Genomic DNA, 18,372 nt, shown 5'->3' on the forward strand with positions numbered 1-18,372 from the left:
TAATCATGTATATGTTTATGTATATATGTATCTCTGTGTATATGTGCATATAGAGAGGGGACAAATTAGATGATGTTTTTGATGAGTGTGGCAGATTGTTCAACATCCATTTTAAACTCGTGATGTGCAGATGTGCAGAAGCTAGAAAGTGAAAGCTTATATCCCCTAGAACTCCATACAACTAGCCTTCCAGATCTGGTTTATTCCCTATGAGAATGATGGAGTGGGGTGAGATGTCTAAGGAGAAAGCAGGTCAGAGGTGAAGCTTTTATGCTTTTGTGTTTGCTGCTGCAGAGCAGAGTCATAGAGGCCTTTGGTTTTTCTTGGCAGCATTAGTAGAGATGTCAGTACTAAGTCACTGCTTCATAATCGTCAAGAGTCAGGGCATGGGCCAGCTGTCTTCCTGATGTGGCCTGGTTCTGGAACTGGTAATAAAAGTGGAATGCCATTCTCATTGCCTTATCCTGATCTCAGTGGGGTTAGAGTCATAGGGGTGCACCACTGATTTCCAGGGTAACAAGCCAATGGCACTTTTCAAGTCCTTATCATTTTTTCTTCATGTGCCTTACACATAACCTCCCTCAATGTTTAATACTACTCACGGTTCGACGTGACATTTTTTTCACAATTTTAATAGCCTAATCTGCTTTAATCTGCACTGATATAACTCTCTCCATCCTTTCATTTTCATAGTTACTGAGTCATTTGATTGTTAAGGATGCATTTTTATAAATACACTATAGTTCCTGATGGTTTGTTTGAATTATATATAGTATTAATTTTCTGTTACCTCTATTACTCTTCTATTCAGTCCGTGTACTGATTTTACAAATCAACAATTACCTTTATTTTAAGATCTCTAAGAACTGCTTGTTCTTTTTTATAGTCATTTTAAACTAAATATTATTCATTTATTTATATATTACACTGTATTTGCAATTTTCTCCTTATATCCTTAAGATTCATTGTCTTGTTTTTTATTAAAATATAATTCACATTTGAGTCAGTTCTAATGAGGTGGATGAACCTAGAGCTTATTATACGGGATGCAGTTGGGGGAAGAATAGAGTGGGATGAATTGAGAGAGTTGCATGGAAACATACATTATCATATGTAGCATAGACAGCCAGTGGGAATGTGCTGTTTGACTCAGGGAGCACAAACTGGTGCTCTGTGACAGCCTAGAGGTGTGGGATGCAGTGGAAGGTTGAAGAGAGAGGGGACATATGTATACCTACGGCTGATTCATGCTGATGTATGGCAGAAACCAACACAATATTGTAGAGAAATTACCCTCTAATTAAACATAAATACATTAAAATAAAATATAATTTACATTTAGTAAAGTTGTTCACTTTTATAATGAAATTCTATAAGTTTTGACAAAAACTTAGTCATATAAGATGTCCATCACCTCAATTAAGATACTTATTACCTAAAAAAATTCCTTCTTCTCTTTTTGAAACTAATTCTTATCCTCATTCCTGTTCCCCAATAGTTTTGCCTTTGCAAGAACATCATATAAGTGAAATCAGACAATTTTGAGTATGGTTCCACTCACTTAGCATAATGCATTTGAGATCCATTTACATTTTTAATCAGAGATTTGTTGCTATTTATTATATCAGATATTTAATGTATCAGAGATGTGTTGCTATTTATTGCTGAGTAGCAGTTCATTGTATACCACATAGTTCATTGTATATCACAGCAGTTTGTCTCTTCAGTCTCCAGTTAAGGTTAATCATGCAAGAAATTGTGATTGCTTTGCATAAGATTATGATATTTGTACATATTAAAATAATTAAACACTAAAAAAAAATTAACACTTAGATATTTTATTTCTACAGATGAACAGACATTTAGCTAAAACTAAAAATATTTGAATACTTGATTTTTGCAGCTTTTATTGAAAAGAATGGAGAGAAAACTTGTCTGGATTATCATTTAATAGTTCTGTGTAGCAAAAGGAATTCTCTTTACATTAGAGCACCCAAAAGAAGTTTTGAGATCTCAGAACGGGCCTAAATAAGTTTACCAACATAAGCAAACCCGTGCATTGTATCCTAAGGAGAGATACAGGTGAACACTTCACATTTGCTGGGATGGTTAAGAAATCCTGCAGAACATATACACCAAGTTTCAATAATTTTACTTTTTCAGGAAAATTCCAGTCACTTGAATTAAGAAACCAAAGTGAAAAGTGTTAGTCCCTCAGTCATGTCTGACTCTTTGTGACCCCATGAACTGTAGCCCATCAGGTTCCTCTGTCCATGGAATTCTCCAGGCAGGAACACTGGAGTAGGTTGTCATTCCCTTCTCCAAGGGTTCTTCCCCACCCAGGGATCGAACCTGGGTGTCCCACATTGACAGTGGATGCTTTATTTTCTGAGCCACCAGGGAAGCCCATAAGAAACCAAAATGGAGAGCAGTTAAGATTTCTTCCTGAAAGAGCTCAAACATTCACAAGTGCAAATAAAGCGGGAGTCAGAGAGATTATGACAGCAATACGCTGAGATGATGATCTCCCTTTTTTTGGCCTGAGGGTCTGTCCCATTAAGCCACGTGTCAACGACCTCATATTCTGAGTGAGAGATGAGAGAATTCCTCCAACACACCGCAAAGAATAGACCTGAATTAACTTCCCCCAGCAAAGAATACAAGTGTGAGATTTGGAAAAATATATTCCTAGTCCTGAACTGCAACAATTTAGAAATGCTCTTACTGGTGATGGAAATATCCCAGACCTCCTAACTTGATTAATTCCATGTCAGCCTTATGCATAAATGTTTTTCACTTACTTTAAAAAAAAAAATCTGCTCTTTGATGTCAAAGCAAATTTTAGTTCAGAAAAAATGCTGAAGGGACTAGTTCTGATGTTTGCCAATTACTTGAGATAGCTCCATTTTTAGTAGAAATGGCATTTAAAATTATGAATTAAACACTTCAAAAATGTGTCCCCATGAATCTCAACCCCTCCCTTTTAATTTCTTTTTCCATGCTTTCTACAAACAGAAGTAGTGACAAGTGCTCTTTGTATTTAGTTTCAGATGGTGATTATTACTATTGCTTAATACCAATAACTAATCTCTCAGCAACTACCTCATCCTTCAGCAAAGTCCCCTTGCTTACATCTACATTTAGGTTTACATTTTATAAAACTAATAACTTCAAAACTTTTTTGACCCTAAATTATTTTTATTCTTTCACAACAGCCTGATTACTCATTCGACTTCATCAGAAGATGAATACTAAAGATATACTTGTTTCATAGTTAGAAAAAAACCTGTTTTCTCTGCATTTCTATGAAATGAGGATTAAAATACAAATTCTTCCAATAAAAGCAAAAAAAAAATGGCTTTGAATTAACAGAAAGATGGAACTTTGATTCGTAAGATTTAACATCCAGTTACTGTTATGGTCATGCACTGGTAAATAGACAAGGAAGTAAGATTCACAGCGACAGATTGGGAAAAGAGGAATAATCCTACAAATTCAGAAGACATCTGGGCTTATTCAGACAACAGCAGTCAACATTTAGAAAATGTATACGAAATTCTCAGAGATTCGTCCAGCTCCATCAGAGTGCTTGTTTTTACTGAAGACATTTTAAACTTTAAACTGTACAGTAAGCTTCTTAAGAGTCAAATTCTATGTAACTGACAAAATCTATTCATCTAGATTGCATTTTTAAAAGTAAATAAACAATTATGGTACAAAGATCAACTGATATTTGAAGAGCAATCAAGTTCCTTAAAATATCGTTAAATGTGTATGAATGAAAATCGAGTACTAATTGTCTTTAAAGTTAAATTTGAAGTCAATATTTCCTTTTTTCTCAACAATAAACTTAGATGTTTTGTTATCATTTGGAACCTGAGCACTTGAAAATTACAGATAAATGACGACTAGTTTGACAAATTCTAAAAGAACATTCCCTCTGATATCTCATGCAGTATTCACTGAAAAACTCATCACTGGTCATACACTATACTCTCCAAGCCAGAGTGAAGGAAGGAAGGGCTCTGAGAGGAAAGGGGGCAGTTCTAACATTTGATTTAGGTCCTAGGCTTGATCAAAGTATTTCATTCCATGCCAGGAATTCACAAAGCTTGCCAGTCTCTCTACTCTCTTCCCTTTTCTTTTTTACTTTCTTTTTTTTTTTAGGTCCAGTTTATTCTTAACATCTCCTAGTTAGGTTAATTTGGCTGTCCTGAGTGATTAATTGTTGTAGTCAGAAGTAAATACCCCATGCCACATCAAATTTCCTTCTCTGTACTCTGTGTGGTCCCCCTGCCTTTGTCTACGGATATATGTGTGTGGTGATTGAGCAAAAACATACTCTCTCCCACCCCCTCATTTTTTCTTAATCACAAAAACAATTCCAAGTGAGGATGTATTCCTGGAACAGTATAGCTGCAAAGAGGAGAGATTCAGTGTGTTACAAAAGCATCACAATTAATGGCGTGTTATCCTCCCCAGAAGTGTTCTTATCTGAAAATGTTCCTTTTGTGTGTTGTCAAAATACCTTAATTAGAAGTTGAAAATAAGAGAATAATCTGGCAGTCTTTCTTCTCCTTTCACATTTTTAGCCAGCCTTTTGAACATTCAGTAACTGCTGAAAAAGTATTTTAAACTAATGGACAGAGTTAGACCATTGCTAATTATCGCCACCAGCACAAATATTGTTAATTATATTGATATCCATACAGCTCAGGGAACTATAACAGATTGAGAAGGACAGGATTGTCTTAATAATTCTGCATTGACTCAATGAGAAAGGAAATCCAAGCTGGTGTCTTGATTGTAAATTATTATTCATCACAGAGTAGAATAAATTAAAGGCATACAGAAGTAATCCCCCCTATATCTAGTTACAGATGTGAATCTTATCTGTTTACAATGAAATGCACCTGTTTCTTTGCACAAAAAAAGCTTCTTCTTGCACAACAAGTAATGTGACAATAGCAAGAAATCTAACTACTGTTGGACAAAGAAGCATCATTTTGGAAAAACAGCAAGTCCAAATTCTCTCCCAAGTCCATCAAAGAAATCTAATCTTCAGTTAAAAATACAAAAAAGGTTTGTAGTTAGGAAAACGACATTGGCCTACATTTCTTTACCAAGTCTACCAAAATGTGTGTGTATGTGTATGTGTGTGTGTGTGTGTGTGTGTGTAGTCTTAAGTTAAAAAAGATTTGCCATTGGGAAGTGTGAATCTGTATTTGAAATGAAAGATTAGTAAAATATTAATTTAAACATTTCACAGACTGTATCATCCTATCCAAATGGAGAGATGGAGAATTTATCCTGGGCCTGGAGAATTTTAAGGGTGCAAAATATCTCTATTAGCTGTTCACAAAGATTGCATGCAGCATTTAAAAACTTCAGGCTCTACTTCTTTGGTCTGTAGAGATGATTTTTCTATCAAATTCCTAGAGACTGCTCAGTTACTCAGTTGTATTCGACTCTTTGCAACCCCATGGACTGTAGCCCACAAGGCTCCTCTGTCTGTGGAATTTTCCAGGCAAGAATACTGGGGTGGGTTGCCATTTCCTACTCCAGGGGATCTTCCTGACCTAGGGATCAAACTCCTGTCTTCTGCATCTCCTGCATTACAGGCAGATTCTTTATCACTGTGCCATCTGGGATGTCCCCAGAGACTACTGCTGCTGCTGCTGCTGCTAAGTCGCTTCAGTCGTGTCCGACTCTGTGCAACCCCATAGATGGCGGCCCACCAGAGACTACATACAGCAAAAGAACTGTAGTAGTAAATTATGCCATCAGATATAAGTTCCATGGGAAGGGGGAGATTTTTTGCAATAACTTTGAGTAAAGGAAGTTATGAAAGTATAAATCTTATATCAAATGAGTATCTTATAATATTGAGAGATTGATACAAATGCAGACTCTACCTTAGACTGTTAATGATCAGTTAACTTGAAAAAGCTGAAAAAAATATAAAGAACCAACAAAAACAGATCTTTTATGAGAGTGGGAATAGGCAGCAGCAATAGCAGGGCTATCAGTTTAGGACATACGCTTTAGTTTATTTGTTTGTTTTCGTTTTCATTTGTTTTTCTCCTTGATGATATAAATTAGCCCAAGTAATCCCATTCTCGTAGGATGAACTAGCCATGAAAACTAAACCACAGTTATTACTTCCTTGTTGATATATGAATAGCAATCTGTCTCACAGAATGGGGTGAGCAGCAGGAATAAGAATAAAATACAGGACCACAGTTTGGAAGTGGTGCATTGGAAGTGTCCAACAAAATCTCAGTTGAGTTGAGAGAAGTTGGCATCTAAGCAAAAAACAAAGGAGGGGAAAAAGTAGATTTAAAACTATGTTTCAAAAGGAACTCTGTGTATACTTACTGGCCCATAAAACTGACTAGATGCAAATAAGTCAGAAACCTACTAAGTTTCCAGGGGGGAAATAAACTATTTTGCCAAAGAAATCACAAGCCAAAATATACATTCATCATACATATACATAGGCATACAATCCCTTTGACACTTTGAGAATGGAAACAATCCATAAGCTCTTAATATTACATGTGGGAGAAGAAGGCTGAGAAATTTTGTAATTTGCAAAGTGGTCATATTCCCCAACATCTATTTCACATTTTGCCAAAGAAGATAATGGAAAAATAAAAACAGCTGAGAAGATACAGCCTGGGTTTCCGGAAAGAAAGGGACCAGGGAGGGAGCTCTTCCAAGAGAGAGGAGTAGGACATAATCAAGACCTCTCTCATGCTCACAGGGAAGGAAGGGGTCTTTAGAGTTTCTGCCCGGAGTGATTTCATAACCTCCAAGGGGCACTGACAACTCCATCTCGTTCCTCCTCCCTCCCGATGGGATTTGTGTCTTCTGTTGCCTCTATCTTATCCCTGTTTAAAATATATATACATTTTATAGTGTAACAAGGAGAAGCACAGACATTTTGCTATATTTTATTCACAGCCCCCAGGAGCCAAAGTAGTAACATCTGGACATGATGAAGATGATATAGGACCACCCAGAGATCTGGGACTTGAGGCGATCACAGTTGCTGAACAAGACTGGGTTATCTCCTTTCAGGGTGGGGAGCATATGGACTCTGTGTGTGGGGAGAGAAAGTGAATGAGTACTGAGTAACCAAAGCACAGACTGCCAGAGAGGGTTAAGGCTGACCAAGTATCTCTGTGCTTCCCTATATTCCCAGCCCTTCTGGAAGTTAGGTTGGAAATATGAAGTAAATCATTTCTGATCTCAGAGACCTAAGATATAGTTTGTCCCTTCTTCCCCATCCTCCCCAAGACAGTTAATGGCTTTGGAGGCCATCTGTTCTGCCGATATGGCCCAAGTCCCCTCTTGGATGAGAACTACCCTAGGGAGGGGCTACACCAGAATCAGATTCTGACATGACTGAGAATTAAACTTCTTTGGTGCTAAACTGCTGAGATTTGAGTGCATGCCTGTTGCATTAATTGGCCTAATATAATAAGGGGGCACAAACTCAAGTTTTTAGTTTGAAATCCCCTAATTTTTCAGTCTTAGCAAAGCATCACAATTCATAATTGAGATTAGATACCTATTTGACATCTATTATCCTTCAAAGACCATGATTCTGAGAAAGATTGAAGGCAAAAGGAGAAGGGGGTGACAAAGGATGAGATGGTTGGATAGCATCACTGACTCAGTGGACATGAGTCTGAGCAAACTCGGGGAGATAGTGAAGGACAGGGGAGCCTGGTGTGCTGCAGTTTATGGCATCACAAAGAATTGGACACAACTTAAGGGCCGAACAGCAACAAAATCCATTTTTCTATGTATTCACATTTCAATCATATCTTATTCAAGGACCAAATTTCTACTCTGTCCACACAATCTTGGCCAAAGTGCACTTGAGCCTCAGTTAGGGTTAGCAAGAGTGGCTTCATACATAATTATATTCCTGACACCCTTCTTCTCTCAGGAGCAATGATCTCTCTTGTGTTCTTCATTGACCATTTAATCTCAAGCAAGAGAAACCAAGGAGAAGGGGACAATAGAGGATGAGATGGTTGGATGGCATCACTGACTCAATGGACATGAGTTTGAGCAAGCTCCAGGAGATGGTGAAGGATATGGAAGCCTGGTGTGCTGTAGTCCTTGGGTTTGCAAAGAGTCGGACAAAACTGAGCAACTGAACAACAGCAACAAGAGAAACCAACTGTAGCTAGTTTATTCAGAAAAATAATATGTTAAAGTGTACTGGGCTTCTACTGGATCCTTTGGGGAGACAGAACAGTTACAGAGGCTGCTCAGCAAAGACCAAAGCCCACATCACATGGTGGAACTAGTTCCATGGAGATACCGCCGCTGCACCCTTGAGCACAGACCTTCCATCTTCTACCACAACACTGAGAATGGTGAGCACGCAAAGGTGCTCGACAACCCTCTGCTGTTCTGGAGCTTAGAGCTGCCACCACGCACACAATGCTTGATTTTCTGCTTCACTGGCTTTGTCAGCAAAATCTAGCCTGTATCATCCCTGAAATGTGAGGCTGGAAAAGTGAGTAGACGCCTTCCCCAGAGCGCAGCAGGGAGCAGACATGGGTTTGGGAAATTCCCCAAACCCACGAAGGTTGTCCAGGGGCTGGTGGCAAAAGAAAAGACCAATTTCTACTACAGCCACATATACACCACTACTGTGGACTCTAACACGATATAACAGACACTTAATAAATATCTGTAAATGAATGAAGTAACAAAGGTGACCAGGATTGAAGCATTCGGTTACTCCTATTCACACAGCATCATTTTAAATGACACAAGAGTGATTGGATGGCATAGCATGACCGCACAGCTCCCCTGAGCTCAACAGAATTATTCTTTCAGTCCCATCCAGTTCAATAGCAATCAAAGCCAGAGCTCCAGAGAACGAGCTCCAGCTGACACACTCAGCCCCGTCCTATAGACTGAGAAGAGGAGCACAGAGTTTAATAGGATGCTGAAGAAAACCGACTAGGCCTCCACTAGTGAAGTGGGGAATTAGAGCAATTTTGCTGACACTCCAGGCAAAAGTGGGCAGTTTGACTGGATTATCTAGGTCACTGCCTCAAACTCTCAGATTCATTTTGCCCATGGAGAACTGTTCTATTAGCTCCAGTTACCACAGAGTAACTAACTGAGAAGCGTGCTCAGGGTAAAAACCGCCTGGTTCCTAACAATCTCCTTTAAACTATGTTTAAATGTCCACCATTTTTGATCCTATTGATCTAGGCTGGATTTAAAAGAGCAACTCTTTGGAGATGGATTGCAAATGCCACACGCTCTTAACTTGCTATTATATGTAAGGCAGAATGTGCCAAATCAAACAATAAAAAATGAGGAGCCGATTGTCTTTCAGGCTTCCTTGTAGGTTTCCCCCATGAGTATGATAGGAATGAATCATCCGAAATGATATTTAGGTTAGTAATGCCATTATAATAAAGTGTGTAATTTAGGTTAGTCTCCATTATGTCAAGAGAATTGCTACATATTCACCTCCTTCTCTGACTTCTCAGCTTTGCCCCTGTGGCTTACTCAGGGCACTGCTAATTGACACAATTAAGAGGGAAGACTGATTTAAAAGACCCAGAGGAGCCGCTAGGAGAGTGAGGTTTATGTACTCAGAAGGTTTTATATACTTTGTAATGACTTCCTTCCGGATACCCCAATTCTTCCCTCAATCAGTGAAGAAACCAGGGTGGAGTGTAGGGGGCAGGTAACCAACAATACCAGTGTTATAACTTGGTTTCACTCATTTTATTTAAATCAACACCATTTTAGTTCTGGCTCCCTTTAGAGGTGTGGATATAGCTCTAGTCTTGCTTAGTTCTCATCCACTTTTCCATTAGTTTTTTCCCTCATTATTTTTTGATACTGTAATAAATTATAATAAAGTGTCACCCCAAACCAAAGTATTCTCAGAAAGAGTTTTCCCATGCTGAGCAAGGAAAAAGATAGCATTAACTAAATACAGTTTCTTCATTAGGTAAGGAAAATTCATGTCCATTCCCGTTAAGAGAATTTAGCTCACTGTTGAAATTTTTATTTACCACGCAACCACTCGATCCATCTAGCTTAACATCTTAACTAGAGAAATGAAAAGAGCCTGGAATTAAGTGGTTGTTTTTTCACATGCAGAGTCAGAGAACAAAAACAGGGACCCACATCTGTACTTATTTTAGTTCTGTAAGTCTTGCATCTCTTCTTAGGAGATCAGCACTAGCAAATTGCTGTTAACTGGGATAATTATACAGTTCTCTGAGCAGCGAGCATAATAACACTGCGAGTGTCCAAGGGTTTGAACAATTTGGGCTGATTTTGTATGGTGTATAATTTACAGTAAAGATTCAGAATGTCTTTTTTTTTAAAGAACAGCTTTCATCCTTTTGCTCTGGATCATTATACATGGAGACACATATTCACAGTCAAATTTGATACAGATAAATCTAAACATCTGCAAAACTAGGATAATTTTATTGGCATTTACACAGTGCTGTCTCGGGCCATTTCTGGTTGTGATTGGCAGAGCCCTAGAAGTTAGCTGAAGCTCACCCATGTCTAAAACGACACTTAAAATTGGTAAACTGACTTCAAGGCCTCAATATAATTGTTAAGAAATAAGTCAGTTAGGAAATGTGAATGAGAAAGACCAGCTGAAAATGTTATAAAGAAATGCTCAAATGTATAAAGTAATTAAATGTATAACATATTGAGCTATATGTAAGATGTGGTTATAGGGTGTAGTGGTGCCCGCTATAGTCCCAGCTACTCTAGAGGCTGAGGCAGAAGGAAACTGGAGCCCAGGAGTTCTGGGCTGTAGTGCTCTCTGCCAATCAGGTGCCCCCGCTAAGTTCAGCATCAATCTGTGACCTCCCTGGAGAATAGGACCACTATGTTGCCTAGGGATGAGTGAACTGGCCCAGCTCGAGCAGGTCAAGATGTGATTGTTGTTGCGGTTAAAGAAAAGGCCAACAATTTTTTAAAAAGCATGCTTCAATAAGCTTTTTTCACTTGCTTATTTGTTGAGTCATTCAACAACAACAACAAAAAAAAAACATTTACTTTGAGGAAAGGGGCATGCATACAAGTCTCTTCAGTCATGTTGGGCTCTCTGCGACGCTATGGACAGTAGCCCCCCAGGCTCCTTTGTCCACGGGGTTTCCCAGGCAAGAATATTGGAGTGGGGGTTGCCATTTCCTCCTCCGGGGGCATTCCCAACCCAGGGATCGAACCCACATCTCTTACATCCCCTGCATTGGCAGGCAGGTTCTTTGCCACTAGTACCACTAAAGAGTGCTGGAGACTACATGGCTGAAGCACACAATCAGTCTTCAGGAAGTTCACAAATTATCTTCTTGGTAAATATACATAAAAGGCAAACATACATAAATACACATAAATAAATACATACATATACAAATATACATAAATATACATAAAAGGCAAACCTAATAGCAATCAATATTTCTAGGATAAAGTAGAATTTCACCCCTTTCATAGCTAATCAATTAATATTATTTTTCTATTAGGTAATGATGCTCAAAGAAATCCAAGTCACATAGAAAACATAGTATATAGATAAAGCAAATGACAAGAATATTATATTACCTGTAATTAATTCTATTAATTACACAATACCTTTGTGTTAATTATAGCAACTGTTTTAGTGGTCTAGCCCACTTACTGAAAAAGAACTAGATGTTAATTTCTGATTCAATTTCTTTAACAGATACAGCCTTATTCAGATCATCTATTTCTTCTTGTGTGAGTGTTTGCAGGTTGTGTCTTTCAAAGAATTGGTCCATTTAATTTAGACTATCAAATATGTGAGCATATTTGCATAGAGTTGATCACATATTCCTTTGCATGTCCAACTCTTCACTGCCCTATGGACTGTAGCTCTCCAGGCGTGCTCTTTACCACTGAGCCACGTGGGAAGCCCAGATATTCCTTTACAACCCTTTTAAAGTTAATAAGACCTCTGGTGATATTCCTTTCTCAATTCTGATATTAGTCATCTGTGTCTTCTTTTTTCCTTATTTGGCCTGGCTAGGCACTTATTGATTTTACTGATTTTTTCAAAGAGGCAGCTTTTGGTTTTATTTATTTTCTCTATTGATTTCCTGTTTTCAGTTTCATGGATTTCTATTCTAATTTTTATTATTTCTTTTCTTCTTATTATTTTGGATTTAGTCTGTTCTTCTTTTTCTAGGTTCCTAAAGTGAAAACTTAAATTAATGATCACAGATCTTTCTTCTTCTTCAGTACATGCATTCAATGCTGCTGTGTCCCACAAATTTTGATAAGTAGTATTTTCATGTTGTTTAAAAGTATTTTTAATCCTCTTGAGATTTCTTCATTGAACCTGTTAGAGGTGCTTTTTAATGTCCAAGTATATTAGGATTTCCCATCTATTTCCGTGTTATTAATTTCTAGTATAAGTCCATTATGTCCTGAGAGCAGGCACTGTATAATTTATGTTTCTTTTTTTATTTTTTATTTTTTTTTTTGAGGGTAGGGCGTGATTTCTGTTTCTTTAAGTATGTTAGGGTGTTTTCCTGGTTAAAAGTGTGGTCTATTTTGGTGAAGGTTCCATGTGAGCTTGAGAAGAAATGTGAACTCTATAGCTGTTGGAGGAAGTAGTCTATAGATGTCAATTATGTTCAGTTCATTGATAGTGCTACATGGTTCAGCTGTGTCCTTACAGATTTTCTGCCTCTAGATATGTCCATTTCTGATAAATAAGTGTTGAAGTATTCCACTGTAATAGCAGATTCATCTATTTTTCCTCACAGTTCTATTGTGGGTTTTTTTGCCTCACATTTGCTGACTCTCATGTAGGTGCATAAATGTTAAGGATTGTTGTGTCTTCTTGGAGTAGCAACTACTTTACCATCATGCTATACACATCTTAGGCTTCCCTCATAGCTCAGTTGGTAAAAAAATCCACCTGCAATGCAGGAGACCCCAGTTTGATTCCTGGGTCAGGAAGATCCCCTGAAGAAGGGATAGGCTACCCACTCCAGTATTCTTGGGTTTCCTTTGTGGCTCAGCCGGTAAAGAAACCGCCTGCAATGCAGGAGACCTGGGTTTGATCCCTGGGTTGGCAAGATCCCCTGGAGAAGGGAAGGGCTACCCACTAAGTATCCTGGCCTGGAGAATTCCATGGACTGTATAGCCCATGTGGTCACAAAGAGTCAGACATGACTGAGCGACTTTCACTTTCACTTTCATACCACCTCTTATCCCGGGTAACATTCCTTGCTCTGAAGTCCACTCTATCTGAAATTAACATAGCTATTCCTCTTTACTGTTGACTCGTGTTAGCATAGTATAATTTGTTGCATTTCTTTACTTTTAAACTAGTTGTATCTTTAGATTTACATGGGTTTCTTGCAGACAACATATAGTTGGGGCTTGTTTTTGGATCCATTATGACAATCTTTATTGATATATTTAGACCATTGATATTTAAAGCAATCATTGATATAACTGGAGTAACATCTACTTTATTCATTACTCTATTCTATTTGTTGTCCTTGTTCCTATGTTTGTCTTAACACATTTTTCCTGTCTCTTGTGGTTTTAATTGAGATTTTTATATGGTTTCATTTTCCTCCTTTCTTAGTATAATTAAATTATATATATTATACATATTATTATATCAATTATAATGCTTTTTAAAACTTTTTAGTAGTTGCTCTAGAGTTTGCAATATGCATTTATATATGGTCTCTGATTTATGATGGTATGGCTTACAATTTTTCAACTTTATAATGGTGCAAAAGTGATATGCATTCAGTAGAAACCGTACCTCAAATTTTGAATTGTGATTATTTTCCTGGGCTAGTGATATGTGGGTACAATACTTTCTCACAATGCTGGGCAGTGGCAGCAAGCCACAGGTCTCAGTCAGCCATGCGATCATGAAGGTAAACAACCGATATACTTAACAACCATTCTGTACCCATACAATCATTCTGTTTTCACTTTCAGCCATTACAGTATTTACAATATTCAGGTTACTTCTAGCTTTTACTTTTATAGTACTGCAATGATCATTTCTGTCCAACTATCTTTATACAGAAAAATGAGCATTTTTCTATGAACAGCTCTTTAGACTTTGGTAAAGATACCCTTAGGGTTATACACAATGTCTCCACAAGGCATGTGAGCATAATTACTTTGAAATTAAAGTAATTCATTTCAACTTCCACATTATTTTTTTCTTAAAGTGACCTGCCTGAGAAGGTGTTTACAGTTGAGGTATCGCACCGCTTCTCCTTTCCCATCTCTGCTTTCAAAATCACCCTATTCTCACTTTACACAAGCCAATTAGAACAAGTAAGAATAACAACACAATGTCAAGTGCTAGTGAGACTGGAACAACAGGAACTCTCATAAATTCCTAAATGTGAAATTGTACTGTCACTCTCAAAAATGGTTTGCCAGTTTGTTAAAACATCAAACATATCCTTCACATGAGACCCAGCAATCCCATTCCTATGTATTACCTGATTAAAAAAAAATATATATGTTCACACAAAAACCTACACACAAGAGTTTATAGCAGGTTTGCTCATTATTGCACCAAAGTGAAAACAACCCAATGCCTTTCAGTGGATGAATGGATAAACAACGCTGATACATCACAGAATTGAATACTACTCAGCAACAAAAAAGAATGAACTTACATAAATCCCCAAGGCATTAGGCTAAGTGACAAAATATCTCCGAAGTTTACATATTATATAGAATCCATTTATATAACATTCTGCCTGGCAAATGACTTAGTGATGGGGACCAGATCACTGCTTGCCAAAGGTGAGGTCAGGCATGGGAGAGAGTGTGATCCCAAGGCATCAAGGTGACACAGAGACGTTTTTGAGGGGAAAGGGGCTGAGGCAACTATTCTGTTTCCTCACTGTCAGAACCACCAGGGAAGCCCACACAAATTCATAGCTGTGTTAAAATTTACAGAACTGTACCCACAGATAAGCAAATGCATCTTCATGCTAATTTAAGGCAAAAATAAAACAAATACCTGTGTATTCATTCAGAATCTCCTGTGGAACATTGCTCCAAAATATAAAACTCCCTTGAGTATCAAAAAGATAGTTTGAACCACTGCAGTTCTTTAGAATAAGTCAATAATTCTAAAGACTATTACATAACTTTAGGCAGGTTATGTGGTTCATGATACTTTCAAGAAAACTTTAGTGGAATCTAATCCTTTTGCTGAAACTCCATTACTTCGGCCTCATGCGAAGAGTTGACTCATTGGAAAAGACCCTGATGCTGGGAGGGATTGGGGGCAGGAGGAGAAGGGGACGACAGAGGATGAGATGGCTGGATGGCATCACCGACTCGATGGACGTGAGTCTGAGTGAGCTCCGGGAGTTGGTGATGGACAGGGAGGCCTGGTGTGCTGTGATTCATGGGGTCGCAAAGAGTCAGACATGACTGAGCAACTGAACTGACTGAATCCTTTTGTTAGCTAGTTTATGTCTAAGAAAATTCAGTGTTAGATCTCTATGTGGTTTTTGATATGTAATAGAGGGAGTTTCAGTAATTAAGATCTACAAGGACATTTTTTTCCATTCTCATCTACTTATTTACGTGAGGAAAGTTTCTTAGCTCTTAGATATATAAAAACGAAAATGAAAAAAACAACTCATATAAGAATAGAATTGATGCTAAAGCCTGGCTTAATTGAACACCTGCTCTTGTTTGCTGATGTCTTTTCATATCTGTCTGAGATCTGTTCCTTGATATCCTTCATCCTTTATGTTCATGGAGCATGAAGAAGAAGACCAAAAACTTTGTGTATGTTCATGGATCGTGGCGATTTTATTAGCGTAATGAGTTGTATCATGTATACTCCAGCCTAAGTATGTTGCAGCCTTAACTCCCAGTCCTTCACAATGTGACCTCATTTGAAGATAGGATCTTTATAGAGGTAATCAAGTTAGAATGAGATCATTAGGGTGGGGCTGACCCAATATGACTGGTTTCCTTATAAAACAGGAAAATATGGACCCAGAAACATGCATAGAAGCTGTACAGACACAGGGCTATCCCTAAGTCACAGAGAAAAGCTTGAACCAGATCCTCTTCTCATAGACGTCAGAAGAAACCAACCTTGCCAGCACCTTGAGTGCAGACTCCTAGACTCCAGAAATGTGAGACAATAAATGGTTTTTGTTTAAACCACCCAGTCCGTGGCACTCTGTGGTCTTCCTGCCTACTGCCAAAGTGTGGGAAGAAGTCTGGAGCTTCTAACTGCTTCTCATGAAGATTTCAATACTCCATATATATTCATTCCCTAATTTATCCCAATTACTATGCACCTGGTACCGTTAAGTCCCAAGCCTTTTGCAGGCCGGACTCTTGTGGTGTAAATAAAGTGATTTCTTGGCTTTCCTCACTGCCAGCTTCAAACTCAGCTTTTTTAGGGCTGCTAATCCCATTATCACAAAAGTGTAATGTTTCCTGGCTTTCAAAATGTTAATGGTGTTTCTCCCTCTTCCATTTTCCTCATCCTAGTACGCTTGTGTCTTCTTTTAAAATACATTTTTAATTAGAAGTATTGAGTTCCATGATTTCATATGACCTCAGCTACACATTGGATAAGATATTTGATATATTTTGGTGTATGTTTTGAATCAGGAGATATTTTTAGGATGACTACTCAGGCATATGGCTGGAAAAGGCATATTGTAACCATAATGCTTGCTTATGTTGATTAGAAGATATTAAATCATCTCTGTTCTAGAATCTGTTCTTTTTTAAGGGGCTAGGGTTGATCTAATGATAATTACATTAACCAGGGTTTGCAATTAGCTGTGCTTATTTTATTCCAATACAGGTTGAATTACTAGATAGTAACATATCTAGACATCCACATGGAGATACATAGATTTTGTAGAATAGTTTATACTTATATCTTTACCCATAGATTGAAAAAGAGTGTCAAAATGTGACTTTTATTGCAGGTTCTGCCGATTACTAGTTGTGTGCTGTTATTACATTCAATTTATCTAAAGTCTGCTTCTTCCATGAGCTATGTATATTAGTTACCAAAAATTCTAATAATTCTGTACTTTTAACTGAAATAAGTCGTCCTTCTTCAGGCTTAATTATCTAGCATCTAAAATATAAATACGTGTATGTATATCAATTAAAAAGCAGCTTGCTATATAATTCAGGATAAATAGTTCTCTTATTTTATTTTATGTTAGAAAAAATAGAACACTCTACCTGAAGATCCTTCCACTAACAAAGAAATCTTGAGTTTCTTTCTCTTTTGCAAAGAACTCTTTAACTGTGGTAACAGATTTTAAAATGCTGATTTTTAACAACTTCCAAGTATTATGATTCAGTGACTTGAGGCACATTCACCACGTTGTACAACAATCATAGAATGGGCCCGCAGGCTGGGAACCTATGTCAGACAGAACTGTCGATCAGCTCTCTTGAACCACAAGGTTACCCGCTTGGCTCTGCAGAGCCACGTGCTGTTGTTGAGCATGGCAGAGTGAACCTCACCAATCATGAACACAGTGGGTCCTCCAAGAAGCATCCTTCAATGATGAGAAAGCATGTATCCACCCTGGGTCCTCTTTCCCACTGGAGACCCCACAGGTCTAGAGAGTGGGGTTCTCAGTGCCAGGCTGAGCCAGCCTGGTGGAGGGGCAATGCAGGCAAAGTCCCTCTCGGTCTCTGTGGTCCAGGGAACTGCTTCAGGCTCACCCCCAGAGTTCTGGGATGTTCTCAATAAGGTCATGTCTATGGAGAGTTGTTCACTGGTCTTCTTGTGAGGGAAACTGAAGTCAGGAACAAGCCATGTCACTGTCTTTATGACATCACCTCCACTTTAGTCAATTTCTACCGCCCTTGCACAGCTATATATTTGTTCTGACACACAGACTCCCGATGTTCCACTATGTCTATCCTTTCACATAGCTCCATTTACATTGTATTAAAGAAAAATTATGTCATTTCCATGTTAAAAATCTTGAATGGCCCCACATATTACCCTGGAAATAAAACCATGACCCTTGTTTCAGCTTGTAGGGCCATATGTGATCTGACCCATTCAACTTCACTGACCTCACTTCCTACACTTGATTCCTTGGTCACTATGCTCCAGGCACACCTGCCGTTTTGATTTTTCCTAAACACTCCAGCTCAGCTCCTGTCTCTGTAGTGTTTGACCTCCAGATAGCCACATGGCTTATTGCTACACTTCCTTCGTATCAGTTCAGTTCAGTTGCTCATTCGTGTCCAACTCTTTGTGACCCCATGGACTGCAGCACGCCAGGCTTCCTGTCCATCACCAACTCCCAGAGCCTA

This window comes from Bos mutus, chromosome 23 (assembly GCF_027580195.1).
Source record: "Bos mutus isolate GX-2022 chromosome 23, NWIPB_WYAK_1.1, whole genome shotgun sequence".
Taxonomy (NCBI): Eukaryota; Metazoa; Chordata; class Mammalia; order Artiodactyla; family Bovidae; genus Bos; species Bos mutus.